This window comes from Myotis davidii, unplaced genomic scaffold, assembly GCF_000327345.1.
Source record: "Myotis davidii unplaced genomic scaffold, ASM32734v1 scaffold502, whole genome shotgun sequence".
In the NCBI taxonomy this organism is placed as follows: domain Eukaryota; kingdom Metazoa; phylum Chordata; class Mammalia; order Chiroptera; family Vespertilionidae; genus Myotis; species Myotis davidii.
Window position 1 is genome coordinate 1,301,169 of NW_006293000.1, and position 5,350 is coordinate 1,306,518.

Below are 5,350 nucleotides of genomic sequence, written 5' to 3' on the forward strand. Positions count from 1 at the left end.
CCAAGGTTGTAGGTTCAGTCTCTGTTCAGGTCACATACAAGAAGCAATCCATAAATGCATAAATAAGTGGAGAAAAAAGTTGATGTTTCTCTCTCTCCTTCCATCTCTTTCTCTCTCTAAAAAAAAAATCAATGAATTAAAAACAATATATTTCTGAAAGAGAGAGAGAGGAGAGTGAGTTTGTGACATTAAAAGGCTATTAAGTTCTAAGTAATTGAAGTTTCAGAGAAGATTCCATTAAGTACATTCCATTTGAGTCTTCAACCGTGCTTAATTTCTTTCATGCTATCTTTAGCATAGAAGTAAACACATTAATTATATGAGTGAAATATGAATAGATTTGAGTTTATTTTGTAATCAAAGTGGAAAAAAGCTTTGTAAACTCCAATATATCTAAATCAAACTCATGATTTTCTTTTCAGATCATTTTACGTCAATGCCCACAGGACAAGAGAAGTCATTATCTCTATGCCGGCCAAAGCCACACACTCTTTTTTCCTCTCCTTCTATATTTAAGTTATCTCCAACTTCTGTTGGTTTTATCTACTAAATAGCCACTTGATCCTACTTCTACCACAGGGCCTTTGCACATATTGTTTCCTTTGACTGAAAGTGTTTTTCCCCAATTTCTACTTAACTCCTATTGGATAATTAAATATTTAAGAAGAAACAAAATTCAAGTCCCTATTCTTTAGGAACACCTATTTTTTAAAAAAATAATTTCCCAGGATGTTCCTTTTCTTGGCTTCTCATGGAGAGAGGAAGGAATAGCTTCTTTCAAGGGATAATGTTTTCCCCCAAAAGCTGACAACTTACTCCCCTCCCCTAAATCCTCTTGTACTGGCTAGTGGTGGAGAGCACGTAATGTTCTGGTCCCTCTCAGTAAACTTTGGTAAGAAGTGGCTAGGGCCAGCTGCTGAGACCGTGACCCTAATATGTGAAGTCCTTAGCACATTATTTTTCTTGGCCTTGTGCCTTGGTCATAATTTCAGAAGAATAGAAATCTCCCTTGGAATATTCAGGCCAAGTGTTCAACATTGAACTTCATATTAATGCAGCCACCTTATGGCCAGAGACACAACTTGGAAAACTAAAAGAGATGTGCATCATTTTTATATCCCAAGCTAATGAAGTTAATTACATCAGTTATAAATGACTTGCCAGGAAATAATGAGATAAAGGATGACTGAATTCAAAAAGTAACAAAAATACATAATTTGACTCCTAAGATATGGCTTGCTATATTTTCTCCTAATGGGATTAAAAGGAAAGAGGTTGTTCAGGGGCTTATTTATCTATGGTCAATGCCACTCCACTCTCTGTTCTTCCCGTCCTGGGAGCACTTTATTTGAGCACAGTTCCTCTATCTTTCTTAATTTTTAACTCAGTGCATCCTGAAGATGTCATCATTTATTGCTTTCTTAAATATGCTAAGTCATTTCATCAGGAAACCAAACTAGTGTGGATTCAGTATTGAGCTCTAAAATTTGAGATTAAAATTCCTCATAGTTCCTACCCATTTCAAAGGCCTGATGTCCTTTGAGCAAAGACTTATCGCCTCCAAAGCACAAGTGATGACAGCACTTCTGTACTTGTCAGGGCCAGCCTGACAGGGTTGAGCCGGGCTGAGGCAGGGATGTAGGAATTGAGAAAAGAAAGACAGGAAAGCAGGGACAGACAGGAAAGCCGGGTCGGGAGGACCCCAGTTCTCTTGATGAACTGAAGCGAGTTTATTAGCCACACAATCTTATTTATACACAACACACTGAATAGGAGGTCTGTCAAGAGGAATGTATTCTTTGTTCCTCTTAATCTCGAAGGGAGAGACACAGCAGAAGGACAAGTTCTCAGTACAGCATATCTCAGTAAATAGTTACAGACTTTTTGGTAAGCTATGAAAGGCTGTTCTCATTCTACAAATGTTGCTCTCATTCTACTGATAATCACCATCCAAACAAGTCTGGGAAAACTGTGTGGGTAAGGGTCCCAGCCTTGCTAGCCCCTTCAGGTGCAAGGACCTTGACAGCTTACATCTGGCCCCCAACATGTACTGTTACCAGATGTGGGTTCATAGAGTGACATTCTGTTCCAGGAAGCCCTGAGCACTTCTGGGTTTCTTGCCAGGACTCTGATATGGTCACTTTACCAATAATCTGGGACAATCAAAAGGTATGATATACTTGTCTTATTTCTTCTTGTCCAGGGCTTCAGGCAAAAGGGAAGGCAGGTCCCAAAGAATCAATGTGCAACAGTATTAGGCCAATTTCAAGTGGCCTTTAACTTTGGTCTAGGTTTGAAGAAGTTCATATCTTGGCAAATTCCACTTTGTCCGAAGGGAATTATTTATTCTATGTGTCCTAGTGACATTACCTCTTGTGATTCTTAATATTTCAGTACATATTCTAAGTTATCTAATAATAAATACTTTATTAATTATTAAGGATGTTCTGAGTAGGATTCCATGTTTTGGGCAGAGTGTCAACAATGTAGACAGGTTAAAAGATCCAAAATGCACTGAAATTGTTGATCTAATACTGGAAAGACATTGGGGCATTCCTCAGTCTCAAAATATTATAAACTCTAACAATAGCATATATATATTGATTTGTGCGGGAATGCCAAAACTCAACATCAAACAAGCAAGCATTATATTGATTAATCTTTAGTCACCCCTATGAGGTAGATCCTATTATTATCTCCACTTCATAGATAAGAAACTTGAGAGTAAGAGACACTATTGCACAAAGTCACACAGTGAGAAGATGGCAGAGCTAGGACTGGATTTCAGTCTATCTGATGCTAAAGTTTATGCTTTTGACCATTGCACTCCAGTTCCTATTGGAGCGCTAATGAAGCAGCCTGTCTATAAGTTGGTCTTTTTCCTGGGACCACGTTTACATATCAGTACTTCTAACAGGTTGTGTATAAAATAATTCTTGCAGAACCTAATCACACCAGGAGGCTATAGTTTCAGGCTATGGGAGTAGCCTCTGGAGGCTCAGGCTCCATCAGCATTCCTTTCAACCTTTTGCAACATAGCTCCTTTATCTAGAATAAAAGGGAAGTCCATGCTGAGGTGGCCCCTTCTATCAACCTTGTCGTTGACCATCTTATTTTATCCGGATTCCCAATGGAATCCAGTCTAGAATTTTGTGAACACTAAGAGGACTTTCACCTTTAACACCTGGAACTTCTGTAATCTTGGATTTAGACCATGGGAGGACTTCATTTCATGTGGAGTAGAATCCCTGCTTCTGGTTCTCTCTTGTTTCAAAGCTTTCTACAATGAGCACAGCGACTTCTTCCTACTGTACTTACAGGAGCAGGTTTCCAGAATTTTCACATGGACTCTTTGTGGCCCTGGCTGCTACATGAGTTACTGGGTATATTATATTATTTAATGTTCTTATAGTAATTTATTTTTCTGTGACAGCTATAAATTGGACTGTTACAAATAAATAGATACAAAGCTGAAATACCATTTTCCTTTATCTTTAATTTCCTTTGTAAGCTTTTATTCCCAGTCAGAAAAAGAAAATTTATCTTGTCATTACTTAGTTCACATTGAAAAGTCTCTGAGTAATATTATCTTTTGCGTATTGTCATCTCAATTATTATGTATAAATCTTTTTATGTGCCCCTTTTTCTTTTCTTACAGGCCTTTCTCGTCCTATTTTTAATTTATTTTTTTTTTGTCCCTAACAGGAATTTTCTATATTAGCTCAAAAAATAAAAACCTGGGGGAATTTTCCAGTAAGCAATCTATAAGTAGGGATACATTTTTCATCCTAGTCATTTTAGTTATTGCTCCTAGAAGCCTGCAGTGCTCAACAAATTGCCCAAAAGCCTATTTTTCATGGGGTGATGCTTAGAATGTTCCAAGTTTCAGATGAAAAATTTAAGCTCAGGATCACAGCTCCTACAAAGCTCTGCTCCTATTTGTATAGTCTTAGAGGCCAGAGGCAGTGGGGTCTGTAGCCATCAGGACAAGCAATGTTTTGTTGTGAAAACAAGAAGCAAGTGAACAAAAAGGACGGTCAGTGGCAGACAATGAGGGCTTATTTCTTGTTGATGCTGCATGTCCATTGCAGACCAGCGGGGCCCCTTTCATTGTAGCAGCTCAGGGACCCAGCGGAACAGAGCATGGCAAATTCTGCACTGGCTCTTACATCTTTTAATAGAAGTGACTCTCCCCTTTCAACTCAGCCGCATGTCCCTCCCAACCTAAAAGGGTGAAGGATTGCTATTCTCTGTATGCCTAGAAGAGCCAGGAACCCTTGGAAAAAGAGCACCGCTCCATCCACTGTAGGATGTAATTTTTGATTGTTCATTTGGCTTCTCTACAGCAGTGGTTCTCAACCTGTGGGTCGTGACCCCTTTGGGGGTCAAACGACCCTTTCACAGGGGTCGCCTAAGACTATCGGAAACACATGTATAATTACATATTGTTTTTGTGATTAATCACTATGCTTTAATTATGTTCAATTTGTAACAATGAAATTGGGGGTCACCACAAGATGAGGAACTGTATTAAAGGATCGCAGCACTAGGAAAGGTTGAGAACTACTATAGGACCTATAGCGTCAGTGTCACGGAAGGATAGGAGAGGGAAGTGAGCATTGCTAAGTTTTGGACTCAGACCTCCTTATGGCTGCTAAGCAGGACTGAATCATTTGTGAACCATAGACACTTCTTTTGGCTCTCTCAACCAAGGCCCTTACCAGAGAGAGGTTGGGGAGACTGGGCCATTTTCCCCAGATCCACAGATTGTTTTCTCACTCTATGGCAGTGGTTCTCAACCTTCTGGCCCTTTAAATATAGTTCCTCATGTTGTGACCCAACCATAAAATTATGTTGAGCACAGTGTCCGCTGGATGGGTGCACCGAGAGAGAGGACCGTCCAGAGAGTTAATAATACAAACTAGTTATGGTACAAATCATGACTTTAGCTTTGCAAAAAGTCTAAAAATGTCCAAATATGGCCTAAAAGAAAAGCTCTTTTCATCTCCCCTCTTCAAAGTGGGAGGAAAGGTGAGTGTGGTGCTTGCCTTCCTCCTAAAGGATAGCACTGACCTTAGGTAAGGGCTCCGTTTTACCCATTTCTTGGAGAGATTCTCTAGAAAGGGGAAACAGTTGGACGTCATCTCCCTAACTATTGGTTTAAAACCTGTAGTTGTTCCATTCGCTCTGGCCCCTTGCTCTCTCTCCAGTGGCCTCCAGTGTGGTGTGCCTTTGTGAGTGATTGATTCCCAGGCAGCCACCCCCGCAACACCCAGAGCAGTGGTGAGGGTTCCAACATCACTCCCAATACATTGTCTCCACATCCTTCTTGGTCTTCAAGATCTCACAT